Genomic DNA, 22,726 nt, shown 5'->3' on the forward strand with positions numbered 1-22,726 from the left:
CGGATATTTGAGGAGTAAACCGCAATACAATGATTATATTTTTATATTATGTACATTAAAGAACCATCAACAACAAATCAAATTATGAATATATTGAACAATTATTATAAAAGTAAAGTTGAATAAATCGGTCTCTGCAACTGCATGAATAAAAAAGTACCATTTCCAGATGGCGGAAATAGCTCAAAAGTGGATAGAAAGTTACGTTTTGTACCTAATATTTGTATGCAAAATTTGGTTGACCTAAGTGAATGTGTAATCAAGTTATCGTGTTTCCATACACACACTGTGACAAGAATTGACACAAGAAATCAGAAAGGTATGGGGCAGGCACCCGTATAATATACCCTGGCTGCAAAATGGGTATGATTCGTTGAGTTGAGTTCAGGTTCAAGTCCAAAACAGAACTGATTCAAGTATGTAAAGATGGCAGATTTAAAGGCCAAGACAGGAAATTACATCATTGTGACCAAAAGTAACGTTATTGTGGGCACCAGAACCAGTAGTGACGTCTTCAAGGGTGCCAGAACCGGAAGTTACATCATCGTAGCCGGAAGTGACATCATCTTGGGTGCCGGAAACCAGAAGTAACATCTTCATGGGCACCAGAACCCTGTGGGATTTCCTGTGAATGGTCTGCAGAGGATTGAGAGAGAAAGTCAGTGTACCTCGCCACCCCATAGATGGGTGTGGAATTGTCATTATTCAGGCTTTTTAGCTGCCTCCCATTCGCACACGTGTGACAGCACATACAGACAAACACACAGACTTAATTCCAAAAATTGTATTTTCGGACTCATCGAGATTCATCAAAATCTTGAAATCGAATTTTTGGACGATTCCAATATTTTACAAGAAAGTAAATCAGACTCGGAGGTCTAAAATGTTGAGATTCATCAAAACATCAAGGTCTCATTTTTGGATGATTACAATACTTTCCTTGTACTTCGTATACGAGAAAGTAAAAGTGATCATTATCTAAATTTAGACGACAATTGGTGTTTCTTCAGTACAGATTTCAAATATAAGCACATAAATGGGTAGAGCCACACAATGCACTAATCTGAAGAAAGTTTAATACAAAATTTCCACAACAAATGACCCTTGCCTGTTTTGGTGATGAATCATACCTGTTAGGCAGCATTTACAGAAAAGGACAACAAAAATCATTAATACAAACAAAAAAAAAAGTCCATCCATCCATTCTCTTCCGCTTATCCGAGGTCGGGTCGCGGGGGCAGCAGCTTGAGCAGAGATGCCCAGACTTCCCTCTCCCCGGCCACTTCTTCTAGCTCTTCCGGGAGAATCCCGAGGCGTTTCCAGGCCAGCCGGGAGACATAGTCCCTCCAGCATGTCCTGGGTCTTCCTCAGGGCCTCCTCCTGGTTAGACGTGCCCGGAACACCTCACCAGGGAGGCGTCCAGGAGGCATCCTGATCAGATGCCCGAGCTACCTCATCTGACTCCTCTCGATGCGGAGGAGCAACGGCTCTACTCTGAGCCCCTCCCGGATGACTGAGCTTCTCACCCTATCTTTAAGGGAGAGCCCAGACACCCTGCGGAGGAAACTCATTTCCGCTTGTATTCGCGATCTCGTTCTTTCGGTCATTGCCCATAGCTCATGACCATAGGTGAGGGTAGGAACATAGATCGACTGGTAAATTGAGAGCTTTGCCTTACGGCTCAGCTCCATTTTCACCACAACAGACCGATGCAGAGCCCGCATCACTGCGAACGCCGCACCGATCCACCTGTCGATCTCACGCTCCATTCTTCCCTCACTCGTGAACAAGACCCCGAGATACTTGAACTCCTCCACTTGGGGCAGGATCTCGCTACCAACCCTGAGAGGGCAGTCCACCCTTTTCCGGCTGAGGACCATGGTCTCGGATTTGGAGGTGCTGATTCTCATCCCAGCCGCTTCACACTCAGCTGCAAACCGATCCAGAGAGAGCTGAAGATCATGGCCTGATGAAGCAAACAGGACAACATCATCTGCAAAAAGCAGTGACCCAATCCTGAGTCCACCAAACCGGAACCCCTCAACACCCTGGCTGCGCCTAGAAATTCTGTCCATAAAAGTTATGAACAGAATCGGTGACAAAGGGCAGCCCTGGCGGAGTCCAACTCTCACTGGAAACGGGTTCGACTTACTGCCGGCAATGCGGACCAAGGTCTGACACCGGTTGTACAGTGACCGAACAGCCCTTATCAGGGGGTCCGGTACCCCATACTCCCGGAGCACCCCCCACAGGATTCCCCGAGGGACACGGTCAAACGCCTTTTCCAAGGCCACAAAACACATGTAGACTGGTTGGGCGAACTCCCATGCACCCTCCAGGACTCTGCTAAGGGTGTAAAAAAAAAAGTTGAATTTGTAAATGGCTCAGGAAATTGGATACCCTTCACAAGTATGAAATGGCATGATTTCTTGAAAGTCCATAGCCATGAAAACTATTGTATTTTGCCAAGAAAAGAGATAAAATTAATACTAAAAATAGACAACTCAAATTAAAACTTTTCATTTTACAAAGATGTTGAAGCTTCATGTTACAGTTTTGTCCACAGGTTTAATTTAAATTATAAGTCATTTTTCCTCTCTTGATTAGCAAAATTCTTGCAAAATAAAAATGAATTTTCTCTCATTTTGTAATTAAATTAAAATTATACACACATAAAATAATTTTTGGCATGGCGAAAAGTTAAATGTAAAACTGTCTATGAAAATGTTACAAATGCATTTATCATTAGATAGATAGATAGATAGATAGATAGATAGATAGATAGATAGATAGATAGATAGATAGATAGATAGATAGATAGATAGATAGATAGATACTTTATTAATCCCAGGGGGAAATTATAACAGCATGTGTACGATTTTTGATATTATGCTTCCATCTTGTGGTCAGATAAATAATTCCATCGTTTCGAAGTATTTTTTGCAGTGAATTTGCTGTGTTCACTGAATTTTTCCCTGGAAAATGTGCCATGCAGTGGGCTTTGCCAAAATGTATTTTTTCCTAGTGCCCCATGATGCTTTGAGAAACCAGCGTGACATGACAGAGCTGTAGCAGCTAATGTTGGATGGGATAGCCACCCTAAATACATAACACGGCTATCCCTTGCTCACAGTGACTTAGTGAGGCAGAGGCATCGATTAAACCTTCTACCTTGAGGTTTGACACACACATGGATCCATTGCATCACAGGCTCAGAGTCTGCCAGTGGAACCCAGGCCCTAAATGCAGAACAGAGAGCAGAAGGTCCCACCCAGAGGCAGCCATTGTGCAGCTTCTGCTCTTCCATGCTCCTTATACTTCAGGGTATGTACTTTTCAATTAACCAGGAAATATCATGAGTGTGGCTTGGGAGATGAATTGTGCTGATTGTTTGACAACAAGCACTGGCATCATCTAACAAATCTGTTAATAGTTTGGACTTTGGAAAATTATTGATGAAGATGGAGCACCGCATCACTCTTCATAGTCGCTTCTCTAGCGCACTGTGCTATGCACTGCATCAGAGCAATAATTTTCCTGGTGAAGTCACAGCTCTTTTGAATCAATTAGCTGCGGATCCTTGAACACTCCTGATCGCACTGCCACATCGTAACCTGACTTTTGAATGTTCCTAAAAATAGTATGCCTTATTGGACTGATGGTCATTAAGGGTTGGTTTCTGCCTTTAGCCTATTGCTGCCTGGCTGCTTCTATTATTATATAACATTACATAACTATACTGTCATAACAACAGCTTTTGTATGGGATTTGGCTTGGTGAAGCCGAAACCAATCCAATTTAAAAGCACACATACAACATGAGACAACAGCAATGACTGATCCACAACAGCCCCCAAAGGAACAATTTAACAAAACATATTTATGATATGATAAAAAAATTTGTGGGGTAGTTAAGGCACTGGAATTTAAACCACAAGGTTGCTGTTTTAATTGCTGCCTCTGCCTCACTAAGTCACTGTGAACAAGTTGTTTAACCTTCCTGTAATCCAATTGTAAAACAAAATAATTGTGAACATTTAAAACACATCTTCATCAGGTAAGGTGTCAGCTAATTATATATGATTATACACAATATTAACTGTGCTACCTGTCTAAGATAGGTTGAAATCTAAATAATACATATAGACCTCAGTGTTAACTTTTGGAGTGCCCCATCTATTGGAATATATTTTGTAATTCATGTAGTAATAAAATGCACTGAATTTGTCATTCCAACAGATGGCACATAACAGACATTTGTAGTAATCAAATACATTGCATTTATCACTCTGACAGATGGTACATCATAAGCTTTTGCAGTAATAAAATGCATTGTATTTGTATTTCCAACTGATGGCACATCACAAACATTTGCAGCAATATAATGCACTGTATTTTTCATTCCAACAACAACAACAATATTTATTTATATAGCACATTTTCATTCAAATGATATAGCTCAAAATGCTTTACAGGATGACAAAAGAGAAAAAAGACAAAATATACTTAAAAAGATAATAAAATTAGGAAATACTAATTAACATAGAATAAAAATAAGGTCCGATGGCCAGGGAGGACAAAAAAAAAACAATAAAAAAAAAATCTCCAGATGGCTGGAGAAAAAAAAATAAAATCTGCAGGGGTTCCGAGGCCACAAGACCACTCAGCCCCCTCTAGGCATTCTACCTAACATAAATGACCTCAATCAGTTCTCATGGTATTCAGGGTTCACATGGAGGAACTTGATGATGATGGTCATGTAGACTTCAGATGGTGCATCACAAACATTTCTAGTAATAAAGTGCATTGAATTTGTCACTCCAACAGGTGGTGTATCACAAGCATTTGTAGTAATAAAAAGTATTGCATTTGTCATTCCAATAGATGGCACATCAGAAACATTAGCACTGCTTTTACAAATCCCATAATAAATGGCATATGCCAGAGGCATAGCAACTAGATGGAAAAACAGATACACAGGCACTTCTCCTTTTATTGTTTATAAAAATAATTATAAATGTATTTGTAATCTACGTTTTTTTCTTTTTAGCATTTTAAAATGGCACAGCATAAAGTACTAAGAACGGTATTTGAGTATGAGGACCTGGGCAGGACAATTTCCATAGACTTGTGGCATCGGCCCAGGATTAATAAAGTTACTTTAATAAAGTAATTGGCATTCAGCAGCTTTTCAGGTTTCACCAACTCTGACACTCCTATAAAATATATTTAATCTAAATTCCAAATGATAATGATGCATGTAATGAGATTATTATTTAGTAAAGGTGGAGCCTACTGCTGCATGGTCCATGTCAAGTGATGTTAATTGTAATGTATTATAATTTTTCTGATGTGATTTTTAGTCAGCAACACTTATGAGGATGTCCGTGAACTCGGCAGCTATGATGGTGTCCAGTGTGTCGCTGTTTGTCCAAAAGCTTACATCGGAGTTGCTTTGCGTACTTATGCATACTTCTTTTTTTTTTGTATTTGTATTTTACATTTACATTTACTAATATTACTGCTCTTGGAAGGTCAAAATAACACAAAAATGTGAGTAGTTATATGTGTTTGTTTACATTGCATAATGTCTTCTGCTTTATTGAATGCTGTCAGGAAAGTCTTTGGTTCTCAGCAACCATATTCTATAATTAGAGTAAATAGGTTTATACAATGAATGTTAATGTTTTTAGTTTTTATGTCAGTCTTTATTGTTTCTGTTGGTGGCATTTTTTAAATACATTTTTATTTTTGCTTCTTTTTTGTATTGTTTCATGCCATTTGTAATCTTATCCTATGTGTCAGCATTACTAGAAGTATCCATAACAATGACTGTGTATTTCTATCTATAGTGACTTATTAGTCACTCATTGAGGCGTAACTGTACGTTTTGGGTGTGCCATGCTGCCTGGCATGTCTGGCAACTGCAATTCTTACATGTTTGATCTGAGCCTCATGGAATGGGTGATGGACAAAGGCAGCACACTGTACATATCAGTTTGGTCTGTTTTGTGGACCCCTTTTACTCTCTTTTTGTATGCATATCATTTATTTTTACTGTTTTTAAATTATTTTATCATCATTCTGGTGAAAATATTTGGTGTTCTCATTTTTATAGGGTGATTGTCATTGTCAGTAGAGCCTAGCTGCAGCCCTCTGGAGCTCTGCTACATTGAGCTCCATTGTGGAGCCATGACATTTTGCATTACACAATAGGCCCAGCCATTTGTGTCTTTCTCAATACTGCCATCACACTTTGGTCTCATAAAACATCCCTACTCTGTGGTTAACATTAGAGTTGTGGGAGGGTTATCTGACTTAGGGATAATGAAGCTTTTGAGTAGGCGTGTCTTCCAGTGGGCGTGTCATGTAGTATAACTGTCTCGTGTAAACCATGTGACATAAATGTACAATCCGATTTGGTGTCCAGAGGAGCTCCTGAATCTCTGAGCTGTGGAGGTCTATGAGTCAAAACTAGCCTGGATGGAGCCTTCCTCCCACCTGTCAGAAAATACAGGAAACTATAATAACAAAAGATTTATTACTACACTATCTACAAGGCATTTCTTTATTGTTTATGGAAGAAATAAGTGTGAAGCATCTGCACAGATACATGGGAACCAAAAAAGACATTTCACTTGCGCCTGGAGCCGTGACTTCAAACGATGCAAAAAGCCAGTCTCTTCCCCGCTGCCTTTTCGTTGTATGGTCAATTTGTGCCTCAAGATTGGAACTCTGTAAGCACACTTATATTCCTAGTTTTGGCCATTTGTTGTGTTTTGTTTGTGGTCATCGATCAGTTGGCGTCTTTTGTTCTTTGGGGTGGGGTGATACATTGGTTAGCATTGCTACTTCATACCTCTGGTCACATTTTTGGCCATAATGAACAATCCAGCTATCATGATTTTGTTTTATCTTATTATCTCTCCATGGAATTGGGGGGGGGGGGGGGGGCATGACCCTTTTTGAGACAAAGTGTGTTTGAAAATGACTGACTGACATCGCTCGCCAACCCCCCCGGCCTGTGCTATGCTCCGGCCACTTCACGTCTCTGCCGCTCGTGTTGTGAAGAGGGGTGCTGAATGCACCCCAAGGAGATGCAGTCGCTCCTCCGAAACCCCCTCTTAAGCTGTGATGCAATCGGAAACAAATACAGTTTTTTTTACCTCCTCTTTGCTCGATCAGCTGCTGGCTTGCTGCTGCTTCAAACGTTTAAAAGCCTGTACAGCAACTGTCCAAGTCTTTGTGTTTTATTTCCGGCCCCGGGTGTGGTTAAATCTCTTGGCACAAAGTCTCATCTCGCGGGATGTGAGTTTTTTGATATTTTTTAGTTTATAATTTAAAAACGGAATAACAATCTGAAAATCTGATAACATCACATTAAAGTTCGATAAATTCTGAAAAGAATGATACCAAATATATATATGTAGGTTTTAAAATAAGCCCGATTTAAAGCGTGACAAAAAAGAGACATAAAAACTCACATAAAATCGTTACACAAAATCATTGCACTTTTAGGCATAGGATTTTATATATATAGAGAGCAGATAAAACAAGTCAGTTGATCTTTAGTTGTTAATCTGAAAACGCATGGTATACAGCAACATCAGAATGCATTTGTAATATATTTTTATTTTAAACATTTAAATGCTTAGCCAAGTATTTCTAGTTTAACGCATATTTTCTTGAAGTGCCCACTGCAGCTCCATCCAACCATCCATTATCCAACTCGCAGAATCCGAACACAGGGTCACGGGGGTCTGCTGGAGCCAATCCTAGCCAACACAGGGCACAAGGCAGGAACCAATCCCGGGCAGGGTGCCAACCTACCACAGAACACACACAAACACACCCACACACCAAGCACACACTAGGGCCAATTTAGAATCGCCAATCCACCTAACCTGCATGTCTTTGGACTGTGGGAGGAAACCGGAGCGCCCGGAGGAAACCCACACAGACACAGGGAGAACATGCAAACTCCACGCAGGGAGGACCCAGGAAACGAACCCAGGTCTGTGCCACCGTGCCACCCTACTGCAGCTCCTCATTTTCATTTTGTAATAATGCATTTTATTTATTTTACTTTCTAAACACTCAAGGACACTGAACAATAGAAAAAACACAGATTATAAACAAAAATAAAATACAAAGGTTAAAATCAGACAGAGCAATTGTAATCAAAGAGAAAAAGCAGTCTTAAACAAATGAGTTTTAAGTTTAGATTTGAAAAGTGAAAATGATTCAATATTTCTAAGTAAATAAAATTAATCAGACTTCTCTTTTATAGAATATTTTTGTTATTTTCGCAAAAATATAGTAAATAAAAGCATGTGATGCCTCAGCATTGGCGCCATTGATTTTCCTGGGACATCAAAAGTCATGACTGGGATGGCTAGTGAAATGAGGACACACAACAATAAAATGGATGCTATAAAAATGCTTAGTGCGATTTATTCAAGCAGACAGTATCCAAATAAATAAGTGCAGTGCAATTCACTATTCGTCAGTATGCAGTACTCAGTAAAGAAATTAAATTTCCATTGAAAAGAAGTAATAAGTAATCCAATAAAACAAAGGATAAAATCAATGAAGGCCATCATTGTATCCGGGGCACATACCTGACACCAGACTGTCCATTTGACACCCTAGTAGTTCCTAACTGAGATGGGCACAGTGGAGAATGAGAGACAACAACTAGGATCAAATAGCCAAAGGGCATGTTTATTATATGTTGGTCCAAATAATAAAATGCAATGCTTAAATCTACTTAAAATTCAGTGCTCTTGTACAGATTAAGAATGAAAAACAAATACTTTAAAATCACAAAACGAAACGTTAAAAGACTTCAATTGTGCTCCTCAGCAAGTCTATCATAGTTGTCACTATCACATAGATGCACCTAACCAGCCCTCCGTCTTCCCATACAGCTACACCACACTTCCTGGATCCATGGGTGGGGGGGTCAACCCAACTCCCCACTGCCACAAAACAGTTCAGTAGAGACACCACTTGGAGCGACATGAGCTATGCTCCCTTACAAGGGCCAAACCACACTCCCTCCTCTCTCCACTGCACTTAATGGCTATCCTGAAATTATACTTTGCTTCTTGTTGAAAGAATTGGATTGAAATGCTGATAAGTGATACATATTGTCATAAGACACACTGACTTTGTTAAATCTGCTTGCAACTTTCTATTTATTGATATAATTTATCCCTGTCATCTTTGGCTTTACAATAGTATACTCCTGTCCTGCATGATCATCTTCTAGTAAGGGTTATAGCAGGTTGAAGAAAATTGAAAATAAAATCACAGCAGCACAGTACACAAGGATACAACCTTTTATAGTCCAACATGGCACAGAGCAAGGTTTCTTATACTGGTTCAAACTAAAAGTCAAGTTTTTCATTATTTTTTTGTAATGCTATAATCTAAGTTGTCAGTTGTAACTTTTGTAATTATTACAGCTTTTGTAATTATTATTTTTCATTTCTTGATTTTCTAAATCTAATCTTTTGTCTATCTGCCATTTATTCACTTTCACTGTTATTTTGTTCACACTGTTTTCTGTTTGGTTTTCATTGCCATTTTGTGATATTCTTCCATGGCTGTGACCTTATTGCTTACATTCGCTTTCCTTCTTCCCAGTCATGTGACATGGTGTTGATGCACTGTCACATCATGAATTGTATCATTGATTCCCACCTATGTAAGATGGTGGCACACTGAGCTTGGTATCTAAGCCTTTGGATATTCCAAAAAAAATACCTTGAGTGATCTTCAGGAAATATTTTGATTATAATTTTGTTTATTACTTTGGATTTGGATTTCTACGCCATGTTTTCATCTTCAGACTCATGGGAATCATTCTGGATAAAGATACTAGTAGTTCATTTGATTTTCTGCTTAAGATCCTTACCTTGTTTCTAGCCCACAATTAGGTTTGATTCATTTATGTTATTTATTTTCTTTTACATTGTTAATAAAAAAAGCACATGCTTTAAACATCTCTAAAGTCAACATTATGATAGGTCACAGCCTACAATCTATGCATCCACTTTTAGAACTGGCTATTTCCAGCAAAGGGTCCTAGGGATCAGAAACCCTACAGTATTCTCACAGCAACCCTGTAGGATGCTAGTGCTTTCTAGAATGCATTCATGTACAAAGAACTAGTACGGATTAGCTATTTATCCTAACATGTTCATCTATGGGATGTGGGATGGCTCTAGAACATCTATAGAATATCCAAGGGGGCACCAGGTGAACATGCAGCCTCCAAGCTGACAGTGACCAAGCGGGAGTTCAAAACCAGATCCATAGATCCTAAAACCACTCATAACATTATCATAATTTAAAATAAATTATATTTTTAATATTAAAGCATGGATTTCAAATGTTGGAAGACAATGTGAATGAAATTTTACTTATTCTATTATAATACCAGTAACGGCGCACTGCATGATAACGTGCAGTGAATACACTTGACTTGAGCATTCATGGTTTTCATCCTCTTTCTCTGTATGTTTAGCATTCGTTTGCTCAGAAGTTGATGTGCTTGCTGCTTCCTGAGCAGCTCTTCTTATCGCCACCCTAGCGGCCCACTTTTCTTCATTTGTCGGCATCTTTTCGCGTTAAAACTGATTAAGTCAGTGTTTGTGTTGAAATTACTTAGTACATTTTCCTTCATTTTTCACTTAAGCAGGCACTTAAGGCTTCAATCTGCCTCAAGAATGATTTAAGGTATGAAGAGGTAGGGGAAGTGACGGCGAAGGTGGTAGGGAATGAGAACGGGGCCCGTACGTACGCTGGCCACTGCCGAGAGTTGATTCTACATTAAAATAAAATAAAAATAAAAAAGGAATAACCTTGGAGGTCAATCTTCACCCCGAAAAAGGATAGTGGATGTCACATAATATATGTGTACCAAATTTCAGGGAAATAGTCCAGATGGTTTGCAAGCTACAGATGATTCAAAATCCTGGACAGACAAACGGACATCCATGGTAGCATAGTATATAAGAAAGATATAATAAACTACTTTTTGTCTTGAATTGCAAACAGTGACCCTATCAAGGCATTAATGTTTAAAAAGAAAAACATCAGGAAAACATGAAACTTGGTTAGGAATAGAGTGCTTCCACACCTTTCTTTTAAAAGCAAGGAAACCAGTTTGTTGTAATTTTGGCAGATGTTCAGTTGCTTTATGACTCAACCTTTTGGTTACTTTCTACCTCAGTTGTATCGTATAGAAAAATAGACTGTTTTGTTTAAATTTGCATTTGAATTGTTATAATGTTCTATTTTCCACCAAAAATTATTACTTTAGTTTATATTTTCTATTTACTAAACCTGCACTATCCAATTTTGGGGTTGCTAGCAGGGAAGTCCATCCCAGCAACACTTACGATACACAAAGTCTGAACCATCCTGAGGCCACCAATCCATCCCAGTTCAGACTCATGCATGCCCCCATATTAACTCACAATGGGTCAAATGAGAGTCATAAGGTAACCTTACAAGTAAATGTGTGTGATGTGAGAGGAAATCTGGAGGACTAGAAGAAAGCTTCACTACTGGGCAAAATGGGAACCATGTCTTCTTGAGCAGGGGTAGGCAATGTCACTCCTGGAGGGCTGTAGGGGCTGCAGGTTCTTGTTTCATTCTGATTTGTTTATTTAGAAACCAGACCTTGCCTTTAAAAGGGTTTATTAAATTTTTTGACTTGTTAGAATTTTCATTTTACCATGTCCCGTCATTCTTGTATGGCAGATTGTATCCTTGACAAAGATGTTGTCTAAATGATTTGTAGCCTGAAGCAGATGAGTAATTCTCAGTCTTTCTCTTCAGTTTCCTTCCTGGTAGTCCAGGAGGAACACACACAGGTATAAATAGAAACACGTTAGATGGTTCCTTTGTCATTTGCATCTTATTGCTAAGGAGCAATTAAAAATGAAATACTAAATGCAGCTGTTTAAGACTAAAATTATCAATTAAAGATGAGACAACTACAATGAAGCATGAAAATATTACTTGAACAATAACTGCTTCAACAACAATAGCTGATGTCTCATAAAGAAACTGGGTTGGAACAGAACAGCCCTCCAGGACTAACTTTAGCTGCTCCTGTGCTATATGGGTGTGGACCACACTGGGTGACACCATCAGAGAGGGTGACACCAAAAAATACTGTTTATAATATATTTGTGCAGTGTTTCAGGTTGAAATAACCATGGGGGACGTAACGCACCCAACCCCCAATAAAACAATCAAGTGTCCCCACGCCATTAATAGTTTTAAGTACTGTGCTGTATTGTTTAAAGTACACTGAACTCTCTGGTCAGGAGCTCTGTTCATCAATTCACAGAGGGGCCTGTGGGGGTCTTAATCAGGCCTTGGGTACAGCACTGGAAGACACCAACTCTAGTGACGCCACTTTACCCTAACTTTTGAACTTGTACTTGGATTCATTCACTTTCAAATGTAATGTATGTGCCTAAATAACCACACACAAATACAAATCTATAATATGGCTCTGAATCCTAGTGTACTCCAAAATAATTGCTGTTAAGTCTTATTTTTCTGTATGTAGTTAGGCTGCAGTGTCTTTTACGTTTCACCTCACTGTTCTGGTGGGACAGCGCACAGTAAACCCTTTCAAAAGTGAATGGATATTCAAAATCTGACTGCTATGCAGAAATTTCTTTGTAACAATAATGGTTCTCACTTACAGTTCAGTCCATAAATATTTGGACAGAGACAACTTTTTTCTAATTTTGGTTCTGTACATTACTACAATGAATTTTAAATGTAAACAACTCAGATGCAGTTGAAGTGCAGACTTTCAGCTTTAATTCAGTGGGGTGAACAAAACGATTGCATAAAAATGTGAGGCAACTAAAGAATGTTTTTAACACAATCCTTTCATTTCAGGGGCTCAAAAGTAATTGGACGATTGACTCAAAGGCTATTTCATGGGCAGGTGTGGCGAGTCCGTCGTTATGTCATTATCAATTAAGCAGATAAAAGGCCTGGAGTTGATTTGAGGTGTGGTGCTTGCATGTGGAAGATTTTGCTGTGAACAGACAACATGCGGTCAAAGGAGCTCTCCATGCAGGTGAAAGAAGCCATCCTTAAGCTGTGAAAACAGAAAAAACCCGTCTGAGAAATTGCTACAATATTACGAATGGCAAAATCTACAGTTTGGTACATCCTGAGAAAGAAAGCAAGCACTGGTGAACTCAGCAACGCAAAAAGACCTGGACGTCCACGGAAGACAACAGTGGTGGATGATCACAGAATTGTTTCCATGGTGAAGAGAAACCCCTTCAGAACAGCCAACCAAATGAACAACACTCTCCAGGGGGTAGGCGTATCGATATCCAAGTCTACCATAGACAGAAGACTGCATGAAAGTAAATACAGAGGGTGCACTGCAAGGTGTAAGCCACTCATAAGCCTCAAGAATAGAAAGGCTAGATTGGACTTTGCTAAAGAACATCTAAAAAAGCCAGCACAGTTCTGGAAAAACATTCTTTGGACAGATGAAACCAAGATCAACCTCTACCAGAATGATGGCAAGAAAAAAGTATGGAGAAGGCGTGTAGCAGCTCATTATCCAAATACCACATCATCTGTAAAACATGGTGGAGGCAGTGTGATGGCTTAGGCGTGCATGGCTGCCAGTGGCACTGGGACACTAGTGTTTATTGATGATGTGACACAGGACAGAAGCAGCCGAATGAATTCTGAGGTGTTCAGAGACATACTGTCTGCTCAAATCCAGCTAAATGCAGTCAAATTGATTGGGCTGCGTTTCATGATACAGATGGACAATGACCCAAAACATACAGCCGAAGCAACCCAGGAGTTTATTAAAGCAAAGAAGTGGAAAATTCTTGAATGGCCAAGTCAGTCACCTGACCGTAACCCAATTGAGCATGCATTTCACTTGTTGAAGACTAAACTTCGGACAGAAAGGCCAACAAACAAACAGCAACTGAAAGGTGCTGCAGTAAAGGCCTGGTAGAGCATTAAAAAGGAGGAAACCCAGCATCTGGTGATGTCCATGAGTTCAAGACTTCAGGCTGTCATTGCCAGCAAAGGGTTTTCAACCAAGTATTAGAAAAGAACATTTTATTTCCAGTTATTTAATTTGTCCAATTACTTTTGAGCCCCTGAAATGAAGGGATTGTGTTAAAAAATGCTTTAGTTGCCTCACATTTTTATGCAATCGTTTTGTTCACCCCACTGAATTAAAGCTGAAAGTCTGCACTTCAACTGCATCTGAGTTGTTTCATTTAAAATTCATTGTGGTAATGTACAGAACTAAAATTAGAAAAAAGTTGTTTCTGTCCAAATATTTATGGACCTAACTGTATGACTAAAACTTTTACATTTTTAAAATCTGAATAACTTTGATTAAAACATTAGCTGAAGTTAACTGTTAAGAAATGTTTATCAAAACACTGTTCTTTTTGGTATGATGTCATGAAAAATGGTTTGAAAATTCTAAAACTTTTGTGCAATGTCGTCTCTTGCTTACTGCTTTATGCTTTTTTCTTTTTCCTTTTATGGAACTCTCTGGAATCAGTGTGGCGATTCAAATACTGTTGAAAATACTGATGCAAAGGTTGGAAACACCCAGTGATCTTTGTAAAACTGGATTTTTCTTTGCTTCCAGGAAATTCTAGACCGATTGACTCCACCAATTTAGGAGTTTCATTTAATATGAAAACGAAAGTAATGTCATCTGTCACTTCAGACATTATAAAAGGGAAACATTTTTTTGTTTTAAGTCACCGGACGGTGTGCCAATTCGACCAGTCAAGTACATCACTCTGGAAGAGAAAGACACCGGACTAAGTAAATAACTAATAAGCTGGTAAAGTGAACATTTTTGTTTCTCTTCACTTAACTGTACTGTATTGTAATTATACTAATTAATCTTCATGGTGCTTAAATGTACTGAACATGATTTTTAGTGGAGGTTATTAGATACGGATGGATATACTGGACTGATATGTTTACATTCTTTGCAGATTATATTATTTATCTATTTCTATTATTGCACTCAATTCATATGTGCATTATACCTAAGTGCAATACTTAGTTTTTTTATTGTATTATATTGTATTGAATTATAATTAAATTATGTCCATTATATGTGAATGCACCTTCAGGATTGCAGCACTTTCATTGTACTAAGTGCAGCAACAATATAAAAAGGAATCTGAATCTGAATCTGAAGGAACGTGACTATGACTAACAGTAACTCTGCTCTGCTTCATTGTATTCAGGGCCGTCTTACCGCAGGGCCGGGGGGCCCCACAAGCACAGGGGCCCCATGCTAATCTATGTATGTTGTGACTTGCTGAATGGCTGTGTAGGTAGGGGCCTTTGCCCGGGGGCCTATAATGCTATAATATAGTGTGTGGCCCTGACCAGGTAGTACAACATTCTGGGGGACCTCAGTTTAAAAAATTTTGTGTTATGGGACAGCCTGGTGCCTCACCCAGATCTGGAATTGGAAATGCTAAAATTATAGGCTTACTATATACTGTTTTGGAAAAAGCAGTTTGGAAAAATTAATTAATATTTCATTATTTATTTGCCCAATTTTTAATCACAAATACGCACAGTTGAAGCAATCTGGCAGATGAAAATTTAAATATATATTGGAATTCATATTAGTAGTATGCAGGAAAAAAATTGCAGGAAAAGCAGAATTCTCTTTAAGTTATGATTCTCAGCTTAATGAAAGAAATTGTGAAAGGTACATTGTTTTTCTGGAATGCAGTACACCCGGGTCACCAGGTTTGTCAAAACACCACATTTGAATTTCAGCAGCTTGTTTTACACGTGAAATGATACATTTAATTTGTTTGTAGACATCTGTAAATCCCTGCAGCATTGTGCTATCTGTCTGACAAGTGTATTTTGAATGTACTTATATTTTAAATATCTTCTGTCATGATTTTTTTTCTCCTCATTTTGAAGTATTAGAAATTAATGTTGAGAAATCATTGCATAACCTCTTGTAAAATATTTTGTGTTTTCAAGGGCATTTCTGTTCTTTTTTAAATGTCTTGGCATGATTTTGAGACATCTGCAAAAATGTACATACAATCCTTTTAAGGTATCTTGAAATGTGCTTGAAAAATCTCATAAATACATTTATTAGTTCTCTTATGACACTTTGAAGTGCACTTGAAATACATGAAATGCAAAGAAAGTTATTTTAAGACCACTATGAGGCATTTCAGTACAGCTAGAAATATAATCAAGATATCTTGAGACACTTTTGAAATATTCTGACATTAACTGATGATTGTGTTGTGTAAAATACATTAGTCAATATCTCAATTTAATTTCCTGATTTTTTTAATGGGCTCATCCTCTACTTGAGAAATCTTAAAATGTATTAGATATGGCATTAGATAGATAGATAGATAGATAGATAGATAGATAGATAGATAGATAGATAGATAGATAGATAGATAGATAGATAGATAGATAGATAGATAGATAGATAGATAGATAGATAGATAGATAGATACTTTATTAATCCCAATGGGAAATTCACATTTTATTATTAAGTGTGTGGTAAAGGTGCTATATAAATAAAACATGTTATTATTTCCAAGATATGTGGATGTATTTTTTAGGTTTATAAGATATCTTCAAGAGAAAGAGGAAGTTATTTTAAGATATATGAAGCCTAAGTTCAGCTTTATTGTCATTGTTCACCATTCAATGAAATCTGGAATATCATTTTGGTGATCTAAAATATAGTTAGAAGTATTGTATTTACTGTGGTTTGCTTTTGTAAGTTGCCTTGAATGAAGAGGTCTACTAAATAACATTAAATACGTCTCAAATTCACTTTCTGTTTACATATTTTACAATGCGTTATAAAATACACTGATTTATCTTTAAATGGGCAATAAGGTTTGATAAAAACAGCACATTGTATAGGATGTGATTTTGACATTTGTTCAAATACATTTCAGGAAGCATGTTGATGACAGGCGTAATCTGTTTAATTCCTTTGTCTCAGTCTTTAGTGTTTTCAATAAAGAGCTTATCCAGGGTGCTGGCTATGTCTTTTGAATCAGAACAAATACATTTATACCAATTGCAGAATTGCAAAGTGCTTGTAACAATATAAATATATATACTAGCTGTGTAAGACGGTGCTGTAAAATGCCCGGGCTGCTAGAAACCATGGATTCTGGCACTTCAATCAAATCATTCACCTCACTTGTATATTAGTGGCTAAGCGAGTTTCTCTTTTCTTTGCGGTTTCACTTTGGCAACAGAGTCACATTCTTTGTGGCAGTAGCGTAGCTCGAGTTCATGCCGTTTGGGGCGGGACGGTGCTTCAATTTGCTGCCTTCCAACATATCTGAATATATTAACCTATTTAAATAGAAAATTAAAATGACGTATAGAGAAAAATTAAGATAAATTTTGCATGGATTTTTTAATATATAGAGAAACAGCAATCATTTTTCAGATATAGTTATTTAATAAGCATTAAATAGACAAGAATATAGTATAGACGCACTGATAAGCCATGTTCTAATTATTAGTTTAATATAATTATGCTACGACTAGAACCAGTGTAGTGTACAAGTGATAGGTGGGGATGTTTTCTGCGCTGAGCAAGAGTGCATTCAGATTGATAATGAAACAAAATTATAAATTGTAAATTAGTTGTTTATCTTCCTAGAAATTATTATCAGTGTAATGTTTATGTTTATTTTTGTTATTGCCTCATAAATTTCAACTGCTGTGTCTGATGCCATCACAGAAGGACAGTATAAAAATTATTTTTGAAGTATTTGTGGAAAAAAAATCTGAGAATTTTACTTTTTTCATTCATGAGTGATATTTCTCTGAACCCTGCTACTTACACACGAATTGTATTGAGTCTTTTGGCTTATAATGCCACCCCAAAAATGTGCCACCTGGGGCAAACCGCCCCCTCCGCCCGCCCCTAGCTACGCCACTGTTTTGAGCTTCATGCTGTAGCCTCGCTCTTCCGGGCCGCCTTGCCTCGCACAGACAGACACACACACTTCCACGCACAGACATTTATATATAAATATTGCAAAAGAATAGTCTCAACACACTGGAAAATTTTGGGGCAGCCACCCATATATTGTCACTGGATGCAAAAAAGGTTTTAAGATGCGCACGGATGTGCATAGGTTGAGTTCCAAACTGAATTTATTTAGTGACGGAAAAGATGGCGGCTTTAAAGGGTGATACCGGAAGTAGCATCTTTCTTAGAACCGGAACTGGAAGTGACATCATTTTTCGTACTGGAACTGTAAGTGACGTCTTTCTTGGCACCGGAGCGGAAAGTGGCGTTGTTGTTGTTAAATCAGGTAGGTTTTCCTGTATTTGGCCTGCAGAGGCAACAGAAGAAGGTTTAGCACACCCTGCCACCCCCTGGCCTGGCGGTTGATTACCTCCACTTGGTCCACTCAGCTTCCTCTTAATCACATGTGTGTGACAATATAAATATATAAATATATTTATATATAGTTTATGTATACAAATATGTACATGTATACTCACCTAGTGTAATGATCACTCATCTAGTCATCATTACACTGACTTTTAAAGTAGTATTAATTACTTTTATAAGTATTAGTATTTATTAGTATTATTAATTTTTACAGCCCTGTGTTTTGCACCATATTCTTCTTTGTTCTTGTGTTTATTTGGCTCTTGGCTTTCATTTCTCAGATATCCATATTTTTGCTTAGATGTTTAAACTTGTTTACCACTCTGTCCCAAAAATGTCTCAACATTTTTTTCTCTGTTTTCTAAAATTGGTCCCAGGCTTCCACATTTACATCTGTTTCCTATTCATCTTGTAAGGGCTCTAGGATGACCCGAGTATGCTCTTCTTGTTGAATTCTGATTAAACATCACCAAAGACAGTTCTTGCTTTTACTGCCATTAAGATTTCAAGTTCTGATGCAGAATAAGCACAAAGATTGACATACTGTAATTTTAAAAAGATCATATTGTAGCTTTAGATCTGATTAGGTTATGCAGTGATGGTGGCTACCACGGTCATAGTAGTGACACGCAGATCAGCAGAAATCAACATGCAGATAAGTATGTGAATTTGTAAGGGCCAGTGCTATAAGAGGTTCAGTTCCATGAAATGCAGCACATAGATCACATCTGTAAATTAGTAAAATGTAGGAGCTCACAAATGAATGATCTAGTGTTATGGTTGTGCCCAGTATGTATTGTTCTGTATCTACTGAAGTTATCAGAGTGAATAATACAGACCATAGGGAGAACTACAGTATATTCCACAAACTGTAGAGCAGACTTGGCTACGTCAGCTGGAGTAGAAAGGTTAAGCATGCTGGATTCAAACTGGAGATAAATGTAGATACAAATTAAATTGGAGCTGCCAACTACATTGTCTCTATGGACAGTGTTCAGTTATTGACTGCCATTTAGAATTTCTTCAGCAAAGGAATTCTTGATGCTTTTTCAATAGAAGCCATGATGTTACAAAATAATTCAATCCATATTACTAACCGAGAATGCTAAACCGGATGATGGACGCAGGCACATCCGGCCATGGGCCGTAGCTGCAAAAAGACGTACTGCGCAGGCGCAAAAAGAGTCCGCGAGAGTCGGCTGAGGAGCCGAGAAAGGGGGACAAAAGAGGGCGAGAGAGGCGGATGAGGGGCCGCGAGAGGCGCAGGCGCAAAAAGAGTCCGCGAGAGTCGGAGAAAGGCGGAGAAAAGAGGGCGACAAAGGCGGATGAGGGGCCGCGAGTGGCGGACAAGACCACAGAAAAAAGGAGTGAGCACATACAAAAAGGAGAAATGAGGCGCAAAGTCAAACGCAGGAAAAGCACGAAACACATTGCACACGAAACTAGACCCGAAAAAAAAAAAAAGAGGCTCGCACACAACAGCAAGGCACCCCCCCCCCCCCCCCCCCCTACAGGCACCGGACGGGACACACACCAAAAGGGGGATTCAACAAGCCCATGGAACACAAAAAAAAGAACACAAAACCACCCCACAGACCCTACAAGCGAGGGACGGGACACACACAAAGAGGGGGATTCAACAAGACACAGGAACACAAAAAGAAAGAAGACGCTCGCGCAACAACAACCCCCCCCCCCCCACATCCATAAGAAGTCACACCCAAAGCCACATATTCTAAAGTGAACGTCAGCACCTTCACACTAGACAGCATAGGTGTCAGCATTGGTGAATCTCCTTACAATAAAGCACTATTAACCGTTCAACTGCAGAAAAGGAAACATATTGAAACAAGTCATGAATACACGGTCACGGGTACAAAACGAAAAGGAAAGGATAACAGGAACAAACACACGAACATGAAAGAAACAACAAAATAGACGGCTATGCAGCATAGGTGGATCTCATTACCATAAGGCACTATTAACCGTTCAACCGCAGAAAAGTCTCCATATTAACAGTGAGTGCAATACTTCTTATTACTTATCCATATTTCTAAAAGAAAAAATGTCTCGACTCCAAAAACGCAAAGCTCAACTACAGCTTCTAACTAACGATGTACCTAAAAGTAAAAACTTTATGAACTGCGTTAGATCCTACAATAGTTCATTTGCTTTTAGTAAATATCAGGCCACCAAAAGGCAATGGCCCATACTGCTTTCGCATATGTGCACAAATACTGCATCGCATTGGAACAGTGCACCCTGAAACAAATCAACAACGCAAATATGCACAAATCTACATCCTGGATCCACATGACGCAAACTATCAATCAAAGTGCTGCATCACAACAGGCACGGATTCAAAACGAAACACCTCCCGTCTCAGACATACGTTAACGACAAGGAAGGCTACAACGGGCGTCTCACACAGCACAGGCAAATCGATTACAGCTCCAAAACAACACGTCCCAAATACTACATATGCAACAACGCGCCTCTCAAACGGCACAAGCAAAACATACCCCGGAAAAATTCATTCCGATTAATGAATGTCATTTGCAATCATTGTCATTCAGTTCACTTCCCTGAAGAAACAACTGGCAATACAAGTAATACATTTAGACGTTGTTGTCAAAAGGGTCAAATTGGACTGCCTTCTTTACATTCATATACTGAATATCTACAGAAGATTCTAACTGACGATGTACCTGAAAGTGAAATCTTTATCAACTGCATTAGATCCTACAAATCGGTATCCACTATGAACATTAACGGTGGGCACTGCACGTGACATCCGTCTTCAAAAAATGTTGTTTATTGATGAATGTACAATGGCATGAAGTCACTTACTCAACACCATTCATAAACTTCTACAAACGTTTATGAATAATAATATTCGATTTGGAGGAAAGGTACTTTTATTAGGAGGAGATTTTAAACAGTGATTATTCTTCCAGATGCCATGCACTCAGCTATTGTTCAGTGCACCTTAAAATACGCAGACAATTGCCATTGCTTTCAAAAGATACAGTTAGTAAAAAAGATACGATGTCCAGAACCAGATCATAACAATTGCTTATTACAACTGAGAGATGGTACACTCACCAATACAGATGGACTTCAGCCACATATTATTACAATTCCTCAAGCCTTTATCTGCGACGACTTAGTTACAGAGAGATTTGGAACAGCAATCTCATTAGACCAAATGCCCCTTTTAACACAACGCACTATATTATGTCCAAAAAATATTAATGTGGAAAACATAAATACCCAAGTCATTCCATTTCTTCCTGGAGAGACACAACTCTTTCTAAGCTCTGACAAAGTTGACTCTGATCACGATAATGACCATCTTCATTGACCTTACAAGTTCTGACCTGGAATTACCTTTTACACTTAAACGGCGTGTACAAAGAAATTTTCCAATAAACCTTTACACTGTGCCACACACTTTATTGTTTGCTTTCTATTTGCATCATCTACACCTTCACACTATTCTATATCTCATTCATACATCACGCTCTTTGTCATTCCCAACACCAGGGGTTGGCGAGCGAAGAGAGCAGGGGGCAGAGCCCCCTAGTACAGTATTATAAATAAGCTGTAAAATATATCCATGTATATTGAAGAAACAGTGTTTTAACTACATTGTATATTTATAAATGTGAACAGCATACTGAGTTTATAAATGCAAAGAGCCCTTTAAAAGGGAATGAACACAAATGGCCTTACATGCAAGAGAAACACGATATTTTATTCATGAGTTAATGTTTTACTTTGTTCCTCTTTAATCTGTTCAATTAAGTCCCATATAGTTAGTGATGCCTAAGAAGAAAACCACATAGAAAAGGTAAGGATCAAGCAGAACAGGAAATAAGGGTGTGGGGACAAAGTTCTAGGCATTATCTGAAATGGTTTCCCCTTAGCATTAGGGCTTTCAGGCATTTATTTGCATTTTTTTACATCACATGCATACTCAGAAACATCGTAAACCTACACCTGAGAAGCACAAAATGTTATGCCACTGACATTAGTTAAATGTGGAGTACTCAAAAATCAACAACATCAGGAAAAAAACATGGTCCAAATTTTTAGCATCAGGCAGGCCTACAGGCCAAAACCTGGCATAAGGTTGCACCATGGGGACACAGGCAGAATCATGAATGCCCTCTAGACATGGTGGCGTAGGAACAGCTGCTAGATTTTGTAGCTCAGGAAGATACTCTACATTCAGTATTTCAGA

The 22,726-nt window shown here is 38.5% G+C and overlaps 1 protein-coding gene across 1 annotated transcript in view; it reads left to right on the forward strand.

Moving 5' to 3' along the window:
- The first annotated feature begins 14,843 nt into the window (after positions 1-14,843).
- Positions 14,844-22,726, forward strand: part of LOC114650664 (interferon-induced GTP-binding protein Mx-like) — a 48,101-nt gene continuing 40,218 nt past the window's right edge. The window contains exon 1 of the mRNA XM_028800448.2: positions 14,844-14,886. The gene's annotated coding sequence lies outside the window, so the exon portion shown is untranslated. The remainder of the gene's footprint in view (positions 14,887-22,726) is intronic.

Source organism: Erpetoichthys calabaricus, chromosome 4, assembly GCF_900747795.2.
Source record: "Erpetoichthys calabaricus chromosome 4, fErpCal1.3, whole genome shotgun sequence".
In the NCBI taxonomy this organism is placed as follows: Eukaryota; Metazoa; Chordata; class Cladistia; order Polypteriformes; family Polypteridae; genus Erpetoichthys; species Erpetoichthys calabaricus.